At 57.6% G+C, this 14,983-nt stretch overlaps 1 protein-coding gene across 1 annotated transcript in view; it reads left to right on the top strand.

The window, feature by feature from the left end:
* The first annotated feature begins 6 nt into the window (after nt 1–6).
* The window catches only part of Sdc3 (syndecan 3), a 32,170-nt gene continuing 17,193 nt past the window's right edge, over nt 7–14,983 (top strand). Inside the window, exon 1 of the mRNA XM_004642914.2 lies at nt 7–73. The gene's annotated coding sequence lies outside the window, so the exon portion shown is untranslated. The remainder of the gene's footprint in view (nt 74–14,983) is intronic.

Genomic DNA, 14,983 nt, shown 5'->3' with positions numbered 1-14,983 from the left:
GGCCGCGCCTGGGGCCCGCGGGCTGCTGCTGCCGCCGCTGCTGCTGCTGCTGCTGGCCGGGCGCGCCGCGGGGGTGAGTGCGGCAGGGACCCCGGTCCCGCGACCCTCGCCATCCCAGGTCCCGACCCACCCCCCGAATTCCCGCCTCGCCCCGTCAGAACCCCCACTCTGCTCCTCGCGCCCCCTGGGATCCCCACCCCGCCCCCCGCGCTGCCACTGGTGAGGAGGCCACCCTGCCTCCGGGCGCCTTTGAAGGGCTCGCCCACTCTCCCTTTGGGACCCCTCCCCAGGAGGGAAGAACCAGGGTGCGGGTAGTGAGCATCGCCCACCCCCCATCCCCGCGGCCCTGCGATGCTGCTCCTTGGCGGCGATGCGGGGGTCCCCGGCCCGGCTGAAGGGGCTCGGTGGTGGCGCTGACGCGCGGCTGGGGGGCGCCGGTGCCCACAGGCTGGGTGTGTTGGGGGCCCCGCCTCGTGGGTGTGCCTGCGCGGGCCACTCGCTGGGCGTCGCGGCCGAGGACCCTGCATGGGGAGGGTGTGCACCTGGTTCCTTCTAGGATTGCTTCCCCCAAGCCTCACGCAGGGCAGCGGGGCTCTGAATGGGGAGCAGAGGGTGGTTTGGTGAAGGTGACCTGAAGGGAGAATGAGGGTGCCCCTGTGTGTGTATCCCCCCTCCCCTGTCTCAGTGAGGGCCTGGACCTGGGGGTATGGGGTGCGAAGGTTTGCCCACTAAATGTGTGGGTGCCACCGTTCCCCCGAGTGGATGGGTAAAGGAGACCTATTGTGCGTGGCGTGTACTAGTGCCTGGCTGGGCCACTGTGGCCACAGCCATGTGTGCATGCTGGGGAGTGGGGTGTAAGTGGGAAAGACCTCTGGTGGGCGTGTGCTGGGCTTGCAGGAGTGTGCGCACAAGGCTCAGTTACCCTGGACACAGGGTAGGCACCATGGGGAGGGCCACGAGTGTGCAGGCAGAGGCAGTGTATGAGGTGACCCCTGAATGTCCCTCTGAGTGGTCATAGTGGCTGTGGGGTTGAGCTTGGCCCCAGCTCCATCCATGAGTGGGAGGGAGAGAGTGGGGGAGCCATGACCGCCTTGTGAGGGATCCAGGTCCCAGTGAATTCCTTGTGGGCATCTAGCCAGACCCTGGCGTGGGTGGGCTGGGGTTTCTGGGTTTGTCCCCCCTCAGTTGGCTCTAGGAGCAGTACTACTCCCCATCCCCCCAGGCTGAAAAGGAGCTGGGGCGGTCAGGCTTTGCCAGGTGCCCACGCTGTCCCTGCCTGTCCCTTTTCTCTTAGAGCCCAAGTGGCAGAAGGACAGGCAGGGCTCCAAGGATGCTTCAGGGCCCAACAGGTTCCCAATCAGCCTCATGGTCTGGGTGCTGTGAGCTTGGGTGTGGGTGTAAGGAGCCTGGCTTGTTCTCCTCTAGGTGGAGTGAGGGAAGAGGTCCCTGGAGGGCTAGAGACCCCACCCATGCTAGCAACAGGGCTCACTTTCTCAGTGCTTTCAGGAAATCCTTAAAACTAAAGACTTGGGGTTCAAGTCTTAGGTTCCAGTCACTGGCTACCACCACCCTTTCCTGCTGTGATCCTCGGCATCTGGTGCCACTTCTCTGAGCCTGGGATGCCCCTCTGTGAAGTGGGGTTAGTGACAGCCACCTCTGAGGGAGCAGGTTATGTGAGCTGTACAGGGAGCTTGGGTGGGGGAATGAAGGAAAAAGAGCTCTGGACAAAATACTTGAGACTTGGAGGACCTGTGGGCCTCAGAGCTGTGTGGCCTGGGGCAAGCCACCACCTGTGCTGAACCACTGTCCCCTGTCCATGAAGCAAGGCCAGCAGTTACCCATCCCCCCAAAGTGGTGAAAGGAATTAAACAGAACTTTTAAGGGCCTGGTGCGCAGTAGGGCCTCAGTAGGACAGGGTGGCCCCGAAGCTGAGGAGGAGGCAGGGCCCAGACCCAGTGCTGGGCAACAGATCCAGCAACCCCCTACCCCAGGGCCAGGAAAGGCTTGGGGAGAGCAGAGGCTGCAGGGGTGGGGCACCCTGTCCCTCTCCAGGTGGCCCATGTTCCCAGGGCTCAGGAAGGCCTCAGCTCTGTGCCCCTGTGGCCTGGGAGGCAGGGGCTTGATGGGTGGGGCTGGTTGCCAGCAGAGGAGAAGGTGACACCTGGTGAGCGAGTGGGACCACACTGGAGCCCCACCAGGTACTCCAGGAGTGGCCTCTGTGGTGTGTCCTCTGAGGACAGAGGGGATGAGTGGTGGCTGGCTCAGGGCAGGGGAGGGACAGGAGGGCCTGGGTCTGCCCACCAGCATGAAAAGTGGGGTGTAGGGGAGGGGATAGCAGATCTAATGCCTGCTGTGGATGGGCTCTTGGTGGGAGTGTGTGTGTGTGTGTGTGTGTGTGTGTGTGTGTGTGTGTGTACACGTGTACGCGCACATACGTGTCCATCTGTCCTGGCATCTCCTGAGAGACCAGGTGACTTCCTGAGAGACATCCACCTTTACAGCCACCTCAGCTGCTGCATATAAGTCACTTCACAGAATGCCTTGGAGTCGGGGGGTGGGGGGATCCTGGCAATGTTAGCTTTTGAGACATATTCTTTTAAAAGTCTAGATTTGGAAAAGATCTTAGGTGTCACTTATTTGAGTGCTTCCAGGATGGGAGACCACTAATTTGTGGCCATGTGACCTTGTGAAAGCTACTTAATGCCTCTCTTTAGTTTGAAACCCAGGTAGGTAGAGTGAAAGGGAAGCTTTTAGCATGGTGTTTGACACATGCTGGGCACCGCATAAATGTTGCTGTCTTGCTTTTTCACTGAGCTGTGTTCTGTGGTTGGGAGGGAACAGAGGTGCGCGGGGGAAGGCGACCACCTGCCCCAGCCCCAGCCTCCCTGTTTCAGGCATCCAGGCCTCCTGATTTTGCTGCTCCTGGCAGCTCTGGTTAACACTGAGCCATGGGTCCTCCCTGTAAAAATGAAAACTGGGGTCCCCTAGACTGCTGCAGACCAGGCCCCAGGGTGAGCACAATCTTCTTGCAGCAGCTGGGGGACCCCACAGGGGTGCCAGCCAGCCTCTTAGCTCCCAGGGTAGGGTATCTTCTCAGTCTGTCTCAGAACACTCCTGCTCCCCTTCTGTGAGGGCTTGATAATCCAAAAAGCAGCTATTACTCAAGCTTGCCCACGAAGCCCTCCTGTATTTGGTATTTAGTCTTTGTGACGTCTAATGAAATAGGACTTCACTGAGCTTGTATTTTACAGAGAAGTTAAGTGTCTTGCCCAGAGTCACACAGCCATGAAGTAGTACAGCTGCGCCGAGCCAGGGCCTGGCAGGCTAATAGGAGGGGTTGCGATCTTAATTCTATGTCTTCTTGCTGTGTGATTTTACCAGTGTACTTCACCATCTCTTTGGGCCTCTCTACCCCCAAATTATGCCCATATTTGCTTCTGTTTAATAAGTGTGTCTCTTCCCAGACGGGTGCCGTAGCTTTTGCTCCTTTAATTCTCATGTAGTCATGGAGTTGCCGGCGGGGGAGGGGATGTGCTTTGGTATCTGAATCCATAGCAGCTCTGAGGGGTGCAGGCCAGCGAATGTGCATGTGAGGGACTCGTGTCAAGGTCTGTGGTCAGCACAGGAGAGGGGAAATGTCTGGCATCTTAGGCTGAGAGGAGTCTAAGAAGTCACTGTTCCCTTGATGCCACCTGAGTGGGGGCTTACTCTGCTGAGGTGGCCAGGCCTGACCCTGTCCCCCAAGTGCTGACCCTGCACTGGGGTCACTTCAGATTCTCAGCCCTACCGTGGGTGAGCTGGGTGGGGCTGACCTTATTGCCTGGACTGACACAGCAGGGTCCCCTAGCGGCATGAGTAGTGTCACTGTGCTTTCTGGATAGACCAGGAGCTTCCTGGGGTGTGTGTTCACTGAGCCCCAGGGACCCCTTAGAGCCTGGCTGGGAGTGAAATGATTCACGTGGCGAATAAAGGAAGGAGGGAGTGTAGGAAAGGTGCAGGAAGGAAGCTGGGATTGTGGACGTGGCAAGGGACAGCACGGCTGGCAGGGGCCTGCGGGGTCCAGGGCCGGTGCAGTGGGCTGGGTGGCGCCAGGGCTGTGAAGGGCTGGCCTGCGGTCTGTGCGCCCTGGCGCTGCCACTACCACATCTGGTGGGGCTGGAGGGGCTGTGGCTCTGGGCTTCAGCCCAGCTTCTGGGAGCCCGGTGATTTTGTGTCAGGGAAGGGAAGCCAGAGCTCATCGCCCCCATCCCTTCCAGACCCCACGAGGGTGGGAGCAGTCTGTGCTGCTCCTGGCCCACCTGGCTCATCTTGCCACTGGGCCCCTTCAGACCTCTGTCCCTCACAGCATTCTGCCCCACCTCCCCCGGACATCAGGCTGGCTGCCCATAAACATGTTTGGATGGAGCCTCCCCACTTTGCTCCCAGCTTCCCAAGAGGACGGGTAGCCTTTACTTCCGGCCCCCTCCCTCCAGAGCAGGCCCTGGCAGAGGGGCAGCCGGTCCCCTCCCCCCACCAGGCTCAGTCTGAGAGCCAAACAGGAAGCTGTGATTACAGGGGGAGTCTGAGCGGCCAGGGCTAAGGGCCCAGCTGTGGGATTGCGGGTGGGGGTGCAGATGTTCCAGTCTCTTTCCCACCTGGGTGCTGAGGGTGGAGCCGGTTCTGTAAACCTTATTGCCTGGACTGGCACAAGCTTGTTTGCCCATCCCTGGTCCCCTTCGGCCTGGTGCTGTGTCTGGAGCCCAAGCCTGAGTACACAACTTGAAGGAGTGGGGACCCTGGAGCCGACTAATCCAGCAAGTTTACTTAACCTCTCCTAGCCTCAGTTTCCTCTTCTTTAAAATGGGGCCGCAAGGACCGGTGAGATAGCTCAGCAGACTGTTTGCTTAGGCAAGCACAGGGACTGAGGTTCCATCCTGGGTGTTCCATGAGGGCCCTGTCCCTGGGCATACTGAGCCAGCCACCGAGACCTTGCATGGTGGCAAACACCTGTAATCCCAGTGCTGGGAGGCTGAAAACAGGATTGCTGAGTCCAAGCTTCAGTGAGACCCTGTACCAAGTACATTTAAAAAGTAGGGGGACACAAGGTTGTTTGGGCATTAGTAATACAAAGTCATAAAGTAAATGAAACAATTAGGGAGTGGGGTATGGCTACAAATGTTGGTTTCTTCCCCTCACCTTGGCTTTTGTTTTTTTCTGTGCCCTTCTTGGTCATCCTGAGAAATTGCTCTTTGGGGAGGGCTTTCCTTTGCACAGAGTGTGGGGACCCTGTCTGGCTGACCAGAGGTGGCCCAAAGCTGAGCTCTGGGCTGGGACTGTGCTGAGAGGGAGGGCTTAGGCCTCACAGGGGGAGCCAGCAGGCCTCAGGCCAGATTGCAGGACAGACTTTCCAGGGTCTTGTGGTGCTAAGTTGGCAGGAAGCTTGATTTGCCAGAGCGGTTGAGCAGCTCGCAGTCCAGACTAGAGCGTGGCGGGGGGGTCGGGGGGGGGGTCTTGCTGCTGCTTGGGCCTTCCTGTCCCGGGCTCCAGGGAGATAGCAGGAACCCAGGCTTGGTGGCAGTGGGTGCTCGCTGTTGTCTGCCCAGGCCTTGGCTGAGAGGGTGGTGCTGATGGTGACACAGGACTCCGGAGGTGGGCCTCTGGGAGTTCAGTGCGGCAGCCTGCCATCCCACAGGTGAGGGTCTGCCCACGCTCGAGGATTGGGGCTGGATCTGCAGCCTCAGGTGTTTCCCTGAGGCTTCTGGCCACTCTTGGAAGCTGGCAGCCTTCCTGGCCTTCAGAGGCAGATTCAGAGATGTCGTGTCGCCTGCCAGAGTTCACACAGCCAGGGAGAGGACACCTGCACACTGGCTCTACCCTCCTGGCTCTGGGGTGGCCCGTGGACCTCTAGGCTGTCTGCAGTGTTGTTTCATGTGGGGTCAAACTGCCCTAGCTCCCCAGAGCTTTGCCCCATCAACCCTCCCTGCCAGGTAGCCCCCACATCCATCCTGCCCTCTCTGCCCTTCCACCAGCCCAGACTTTATTGTGAGTAATTTAGAATCAATCACTAGCGGGATCTGGGAAAGTCTAATTGCAGCAAACTGATTGCCAATTCGATCGCTGGCATCTGGGGTTGCGGCTGCTCCTTGGCCGTGGCCTGGGAGTCTTGGGGGGTTGGGGAGTGAGTAGGCAGGGCTCCCTGGTGCTCTTAGAGCAGGGGAGCCATTGCTCTGGGTCTGCTCTCCAGGGCTCACATGGAGGTGGGAGGCAGTCTCCTCATCCCTTGCAGCCATATATTCACTGTCCCTGCTTCACTGCCCCAGGGGTAGGGTCTGCAGCTGCACCATTTGGCTCCCCCGCCCCCAGGTGCTCCTCATGTTGTGGAGATGGACCTGCTGCACGGGGACAGCACAGTGGCCGGGATGTACAGGGCTCATGCTGTCACCAGTGCCGTTCTCAGGGTCCCATGTGCCCCCTCCTAGTTATTCCCCACTGGCTCACACAGGGACCTGAGGGCGGAGAGGTCCGGAGTGAGTCCAGGGTGAGCTCTTGTTCATGGTGTCAGGCCGAGGAGCAGAGCTCTTGCCTGGGGCCTGATTCTAGGCTGACTGCTGGGCTCGCTCAGCAGTCCCCTATTGAGCACCTGCTGTTACTGAGCTCTGTGGGTCCCTCCAGGCTGTGCTGGCTGGGGCGGGGGAGAGGGGTTGCAGCAGGTGCAGGGGGCTCCCTATCTCCCCTTCTGTGCATGGAGGCCCCAGCTCTGCCCTAGAAGTGGAGTGAACTTGGCAGGTGATCCTTGACTCAGCCTGTCTCTCCTTTCCTGTGAAAAGCGGCTGATGGTTCCTGGCTCACAGGCTGTGGTAGAGCTAGTCAACTAGTCAGAAGCTAGTTAAAGGGGAGGTGCTACTGGATGGTTACTTTTATTTATTTATTTTGTTCAGTGTATTTAGCACAGGGTCTACATAGTCTCATTACACAGATCGGACTCATAGTGATTCTCCTGTTTTCAGCTTCCCAAACACTGGATTATAGGCATGTGCCACCATGCCCAGTCTCAGTCGCTGTCTCAGCATGCCCTGAGGGGGTGAGACCAGCACACAGAAGGATTGAACCCCAACCACTGCGCTCTGCCTAGGCAGGTGCTTTAGTCCACTGAGCTATCTGGCCATCCTCAATGGTTACTACTTTTCCCAGGATTGTCACACTTCAGAGATGAACCAGGCCCTAGCTTGTCAAGTGATAACTTTTTCCAACCTCCTCTACTTCTGTATCTGGGAAGTAGAGAGAAGGTTTAGAATGAACAACACAGAGTCCTTCCAGGCTTCACATTTGAGGAACTATTATTGGCAGGACCAGAGGCCAGGGAGACCGGGGCCCTGACCTCAAGTGGCTCAGGGTGAGTTGGAGGCAGGCCTATGCCCTTTGCATGGCCTGTCTGTGGTTCCTCTTGGGCCAGGGAGGGTGGGGTCCCTGTCTTTGCCTGTTGCACTGACTGCCACCTCCATTCCTGACCCTGATGCATGACTGGCCAAGTCCAGGCCATCTGGGCCCCAGGCCTTCAGCCTGGCTTCCAGGGCAAAGGAAGAGACATGGGGCAGGAGACCAGTGCCTGTGCCCTGTCTCCTCATGCCACCTCTGGGCCTGGCCTGGGCTAGCTCAGCTGTGTTCTGCTCTATCTCTGACCTCAGGAAGCTCCCAGTCAAGGAATCGAGGAAGTGCTATGGGTTGGGCCTGACTCCATGGAGGAGGTGACCTTAGGCCATGGTGGGCAGCTGCACACTGACAGGCGGTGGGACCCGGATTGGCGGAGATGCAGCTGTGGGGAGGGTCGTGGTACGCTAGGGAACTAAAGTGTGGTAGAAAGCACTTCCTAGCTGGAGGAGGGGGCACACGTGGAGAGGGAAATGCATCTCCTTTTGGGGTACAAGGGTTCCTGATGTGGGTGGTGCTCTTTCTCATAAGTGTGTCCTTTTGCATATTTAATAGCTGTCCACTCAGCACTTCCTGGGGGCCTTGTCTGTGACCTAGAGTGCTTGGGGCTGAAGAGTTTCTGCATGGGAATAACTACAGGGGCTCCCAGGAGGGACCCTGAGTGTGCTGCAGGGGGAGGAGGAGGGAGCTACAGATAGCACTGCTAAGTGCCTCATGTGTAACAATTCACTTAATCCGTATAGCAGTGCCATGAAGGAGTCAGTAGTATTATCTCTATTTTACAAAAAAGGAAATGGAATTACAGAGCGGTGCAGTAACTCGTCCAGGGTCACAGGACTGGGAGGTAGGCCAGGTGGGGCTTGATCCCAACAGTTTGCCTCCTTACCCGTGCTGGGGGCACCCCTCCAGCATCCTGCATGGGGAATAAGCCCTGTGCCCTGCCACCTTCTGTGTAGGAAACCGTGAAGTGTGGTGCCCCCGAGAGGAGGAACTGACGGGTCTCCTGGGACACTTGGACTTGTGTGGCTGCCTCCGGAGAGGCCTTAACCCCAGCCTGGGGCTCTTGGCTTCTATTTGTATCTGTTCTCTGCCACTTGTTTTCTGTCCACTGAGTCTGCGCTGAGGCTGGCTGGGGGCCTTGTCAAGAACTGGAGATCATTTCAGCTGAAAGGGCTTTGGAAATACTCTCATCCACACTGTCCGTTGGCAGCGGGACTGAGACATTGACCGCAAGTCACAGTGTCTTCTGCGATCCTGCGCTTCAGCCTTCTTATTCTACATTTGAAGAAGCTCAGAGAGGCATGAGTCCTTGAGTCCTCATTCAGAGGTCTCATGTCCCTTCCCTCACCCTCCCAAATAGCAGGTTGGCGGCTGAGCTGGCACTAAAAATTCCATCTCCCAGTCCTGAGCAGGGCACCACCCGGGCCTGCCACTCGTGCCCTACTTCTTCTTTCTCCCGCCTCTCCTCTGCTCACCCTGCTCCACCTCTCTCCTAGAAGCCAGCCCTGCTGGCCCCCGCTGTCCCTGTGCCTGACTGTCCACCCACACTCCTTCCCATCGGTGTAGTCTGCACACTTCTAGCCTCATTTCTTTCCTTACTACCCAAGTCCCTGATGCAGAGCACACTGCTGTCTTCTTCATCCTGCACGTGTGCTTTCCCCTCGCTCTAGGCTGTTCCCTTTTCCGGTAAACTCCTACCCATCCTCCAGAGCCTGACTCTGATGTCCCCTCTTCCCAGCTCCCAGGCCTTTCTTCAGTTCTTCCTCTAGATTCTCAGTCGTGTTGGGACACTTTGTCAAGCCCCATTTCGGGGCACTGCTTCCTAGTAGGTGGCTCCCACAGGGCTCCTTGGTTACCTCCCTGGAGCCCGCACTTGGAGCGTCCTTGCAGCTGTGGTCCCCCATTACATCATCTCTCGCTGAGCCCTCACACATGCTACTTTGTTTCCTGCCTCCAAATTCTGACATTGCTATATTGTTTCTGTTCTCTGCTTTCACACATCCTCAATCTGTTTTATTTCTAGTTCTCCCCATTGTCACACCTAGTCCTTTCTCCTGGCCCCCTGCTCACCGTGACCTCAGACTTGGGAGCAGAGGAAAGTAGAGCAGGCATGAGGGGGTGCAGCCTTACAGCTCAGCAACCTGAGGAGGTGTGGGACAGGGAAGGGGTCTGGAGGGTGGTGAGACTTGGGGTAGTCTCCCGCTCTCCTGCCCACTGCTTCCTTCTCCCCAGCTTGGCCTTTCTCTCCTCATCCCCCTCTCCCTCCTTTCCCTCTCCATCTTCTCCCCTCTCCCCTCCTTTCACCCCCTCCTCTCTCCCCCTCTCCTGTCTCCCCTCCCTCTTCTCCCATCTCTCCCCTCCTCTCTCCTCCCTTCCTCCCCCCTTTTTCTCCTCCCCTCCCCTCCCTCCTCTCCCTCTTCTCCATTCTCTTCTTCTTCCTCCCTCATTCCCAGGGGCCTCTGTCTTTCTCCTTCCCTCCCTGACTATGACTCTTAAGGGGTCTTAAGAGCTGAGAGGTAGTCGGAGCCGGGTCTAGGGTGCCTCTAGTTTTTCACCTGTGGGTCCAGAAATCCCAACTCCCAGAAGTGGAGTTTTGGGATACAGGGCTATAAGAATCAGCCCTGGCTTTGCTCTGAAGTGCGGAAACTGAACTTAAAGACAGAGTGTGGCTGAGCAGGCCACGTGGCGGGGTGTGCGTTTGTGTGTGTTGCCACAAGGCAGTGTCTCCTATGAGCTGAGCCCATGCTCAGCTGAGTCCTGTCTTCATGTGAAGTAGGGAATAGAAGGCTGGGGGCCAGTCTTTGATCTGGAGGGGCCTGCAGCCCCGAGCCTGGGCTTTGGCTGAGCCAGGTACCCCCTTTTCCATGTGTAGTTGTGTTCTGTGAGGACACAGGTCTGGGAGATAGCTGGGCTGTGAGCATACTCGTGTGAGCAGTATGTTGCTGGGCGTGTAGGTAGGTGTGTGGCAGTCCCAGTGTCGGTGCAGGAGCTGGTGTTTGTGGCCTGCACTGGGGTATCGGAGTCTCCAGCTGCTATCCCTCCCCTCACCCAGCCAAAGAGAGATAGGAGCTAACAGGAATGTGTTCGTCCTTAATCCTAGTTCTTAATCCCGGTGTAGAGAGAGCCCAGGCCAGAGGGGCAGCTGGTCGTCTGGCCTCCTTAGAGGTGATTAAGGCCGGGGCGGGGTGTGTGGGCACAGGAGCTTTGTCTGCCTAACCCCAGGCGTACTCCAGCCCTAACCCTCAGCCCAGTCTTGGGTTCCTCCCAAGGTTTGGTTCTATATAATTTACTGAACCCAGGTGTGGCTGTGCTGGGCACAGGAGGGTATGGCTGCTCACTCCAGGGCAAGTGGTGGGGTGAGGGAGGCCAGGAGAGGGTGCCCTGCCACACCCGGCCTCAGCCGATCCTGAGGGGAACTCTTCTGCCTGGAGGGACACAACTGATGGAGGAGGAAAATGGGGCCTGACCAGGAAGTGTGGGCCCAGAGCAGGAGAGTGGTCACCAGGGACAAGGTTGGGATAGCAACAGGGAGGTGAGGCCTGAGCTGACGGTGGAAGATGTTGGCTCTTGGGGTATATGGGGACATGTTGGTGGGTTGTCACCAGGAAGGGGCTGTGCTGTCATTTGCGAGGCACGGGACATGGCTGCTGCCTGCTGTCATGCCCAGGACACTCCTGCCGGGGAGTCCTCCTACCCAAGTGTCAGCAGGGCTGCTGCTGATAGGTGCAGCTGGAGTGCTGTGTAGTGGGGGGTACAGTGTAATGAGGATGCTCCTGGTGGGAGGGGTCAGAGTGGACCATGGCTCCAAGGTCACTGTCCCTGGCATCCGTGGGAGGGAATATCACTCCATTTTATCCTGGGTCCCCAGATGTACAGGCAGAGGCCCTCCTTTGCTCCTCTGGCCCCAGCACCCCATGTTGGTGTGGATGTATGTGTCATGGAGACAGCCATGAAAAATGATGACAAGAGGGTGTTTTAGGGCATCAGCCTCACACAGGCTCTACTTGGGTCTTGGCTTGTCAACTGGGCCAGTCACTGAACCTGTGTTGCCCTCTGAGCCTGTATTGTCCTCTATAAATGGGATAGTTGCATGGCATTCTAGTGAGTTGCAAGGATTGGGGTTTAGGGAGCCCAGGATCCAGCACCCTGCAGTGCCCAGGTGCTGGTGTGGTAGTATGGGGGGCCATACTAATGAGAGATGGCAGTCGTCACCCCATCCTTGTCTGGGAACTTGGGGCACAGCACTCTCCTGGCAGCAGGCCCTTGCTTTGTGCAGCTTTGAGCCTGTTTCTTCAAGCCCAGTGCTGCTTTCCTAAGCCTGTCTTCCACAGTGCTTGACCCTTGGGCCAGCACACTGGAGACCCACCCATTCCCCTGGGGCTGGGACTGTGGGGCAGCCTGACTCCAGGCTGGGTCTTACGTTCGGGCATTGATGAGGGTCAGATGGCAGAGGCTGGGCCTGGGGCAGGTCTGGGAGGGATTCCTGGTAGAGGGATGTGTTGGCCTTGATCCTAGGAGGCGGGGCACTGGGGGCAGGGCACTCGGATCCCAGACAACCCATTGGCCTGGGACTCTGAGCTCAGTGGAAGAACCTGTGCTGTGGGCTGCATAACATGGACACACAGTGATCAGGAGGCAGGTGGGTGCTGGGAGAGGACCCTGTGTCCTGGGTTTTCTCTGGTTCCCTGCACCCACCTTTGGGACTGAAAGTTCTTTGTGGAGCAGTCCTTGGCCTCCCCTCCTTGATCCTTGTGGCCCCTGCCTTGCAGTCCGAGCTGTGAGGCTAGGAGGTCACATCTTCTCTTTTCCATGCCAATATGGGAAACTTGGCCAGGGAGGGAGAGACTCGGCCAGGTGGTGGGACCGAGGACGAAGGTGTTAGGCTGCACACCTGAGCCCACCAGCCCCTGCCAGACAAAGGCCTGGCAGCTCAGGCCTAGGCCCAGCTCCCAGACAGACGTGTCTGCGTGCCGAGAATGAGAACGGAAACCAGCCTGGGGCTTGGCAGCTGCCAGCTGGCCTGGGTGGCAGCTGATGCCTGGGAGCCAAGAGGAGGTGGGGTAGGGGTAAGGGGTGGGCCCTGGACCCAGTGCAGGGGTGTCCGTCCTCAAGGCTGCCCCAGACAGCCATGGGAGAGCAGGATAGATGGACCTGCACTTGGGCCCTCTGCCCTGCTGCCAGGCACTACCTTCCCTGAGCGGCCAGTGGGCAGCCACATGGGCATCCCTGAGTCCCTGAGAGCTGTGGCTGGGAAATGGCCTGGGGTGCGGATGGCAGCCAGCTCCTGTCTGGAGTTGCTGCCCCTCCTTGAGGTTCCACTCAAGACTAGGCTGAGGCTGTCCCGTCAGTGGCCCCATCTGGCAAAGTGGCCAGAGAAGGCTCTTGCTGAGCTGACCCTCGCCCACCTGAGGGTTGCAGAGTTAATGTCCGTCCCGAGGTGGGGGTCTTGGAACTTGGTTGGGGAGAGCTTGAGTGGGGTGGCAGGGACGAGGCCAAGATGTCAGGATAAGGAGCACTAGGAGCTCTGGAGGATCTGGATTTGAGTCCAAGCTCTGCTGTGTAACCCTGGGCAAGTTTCTCCCCCTTTATGTGTTTCAGTCACACAGCACTTCTTTTTCTGTCCTCTCTCCTGTCCCTCCCGCTCCGTAGGACTAGGGATTGAACCCAGGGCCTTGGCACTGAGCTGCATCCCCAGCCTTTTTATGGAGACATAACTCACATTCCGTACAATCCTCCCACCCAAAATGTGCATGCTTGTCTCCTCCCGGCCATGGCTGTGCATCCTGTGACTTCAGTTACCTGTAGTCAACAGCGGCTTAAAAACATAAAGTGGAAAATTCCAGAAATAAACAGTTCCTAAAATTCACATTATACGTTGTTCTGAGTAGTGTGCTGCACTCCTGAGCTGGCCCGCTCGATCCTGCCGAGCATGAGAATGGCCTGTGTTGTGTGTGCCACCCACCCACGAGTCTCAGAGTAGCATCTCAGCTCTCTCTGGGCGCCTGTGATCAAGTGACCCCACTTACTTAATCAGGGACCGAAAGCCCCAGAGTGGTGACGCAGAGCAGGTGCCAGGCAGAGACCATAGAAGGACAGAGCAACCCTGTTGCTGTGTGGCAGTGCTGTGGGGCACAGAGCAAACCATGAAGCACGCGCAGTGTGCACCTTCCGAGGCTTCGGGCATCCCCTGGGACCTTGAAAGGTATCCCCTGTGTACGGAGCAGGCTGCCGTAACAGCACTTTCTGGTTTATTGACAGAATTGTACAGCCACCACCAAGTTTAGAACATTTTTGTCACTCTAAAAAGAAGCCCTGCACCTATTAGCAGCAGCTCTGTTCCTCCGGGGCTGCCCGGCCCCACACAGTCCCTCCTTTCTGTCTCTGTGATTAGCCTGTCCTGGACACTTGATTCCAGGGGAACCATGCCACCCACAGGTGCTCTTCTGTGCTGGATTTCTTTTACTTAGCCTGGTATTATTTAAGGCTTCTTTACATTGCAGCAGGCATCATTGTTGCTAGCTGTCCCACATTTTATCTGTTCACTCCTCGGTTGACAGCCTTGTTTGGTTAGTTTCACCTTTTTGGTTGTTATGGATAGTGCTGCACTTTAAAAAAAAAATGTAGACATATGCTTTTGTTTTTCTTGAATCTATACCCTGGGAGTAAGTAGAATGACTGAGTCACACAGGACTCTGTGCTTCACATTTGGCAGAACCTCCAGCCCCGTTTCTGAAGTGGCTGCACGAATCACGTTCCCATCCATGGGGCGTGAGGGTTTGGATTTCTCTGCAGCCGCGCTAGCCCATCATGATCTGCAAGCCGGTTGGCGCGTGTGTCTGTCCATTCCCCATGTGTTTATGGAACGTGGGCACTGAGAGGGCGGAATGCTCACTGCCAAGCTGGGAGGAAAACTGAGCCCGAGAGGAGTTGTTTTGAGGATTCGGGAGCACAGTGTGTAAAGCACCCCACTGGGCCTGGCACGGAGGAGGCACTCAGCTGTGGGATGAACTTCGACAAGGAGAAACGGGAGTTGGTAGCAGGACTTGCGGGGGCCCCCTGGGAGCAGAGGGAGAGAGGTAGAAGGCTGCTGTGAGAAGTGGGGCTCTGGTCTTCATGACTCTTGGCTTGTATGCATGTCCTGTGCGGCTGCGGGAAACTCACAAGACCCTGGTGTGGGTGATTGAATCTCCCAGGGTTTCAAGGTCGGTGCTGCTGTTGATGCTCGTGTCGTAGGTGAAGAACTGAGGCTCAGAGAGGTTGACTTCCTTGCCCAGAGTTGTGCAGCTGCTGAGAGCTGCTTCTGCGATTTGGACCCTTGTAGTTTATTTTTGGAGACCCCGTTCGGTGTGAGCCCCTTCTGACTCCTGGAACTCAGTGGATGCCTCGAGGGGGCCTGGGCAGCCCTCCCCTCAGCCTTTGGGTCTGATGTGTCGCCGTGTGCCTGTGTTTACCCTGCAGGCAGTGGCGGTGGTGGGCCAGAGGCCTCACTGGTATCGTGAATTAGAGTATAGCTGCTTTCGTGCCTTGGAGCAGAACAGCCCAGAAGCCAGTGGGGCAGCTTTGGGCTGGGGGTGGG

The sequence above is a fragment of the Octodon degus genome, unplaced genomic scaffold, assembly GCF_000260255.1.
Source record: "Octodon degus isolate 3935 unplaced genomic scaffold, OctDeg1.0 scaffold00163, whole genome shotgun sequence".
NCBI classification, from domain to species: Eukaryota; Metazoa; Chordata; class Mammalia; order Rodentia; family Octodontidae; genus Octodon; species Octodon degus.
This window is presented reverse-complemented; position numbering and strand designations above follow the sequence as displayed.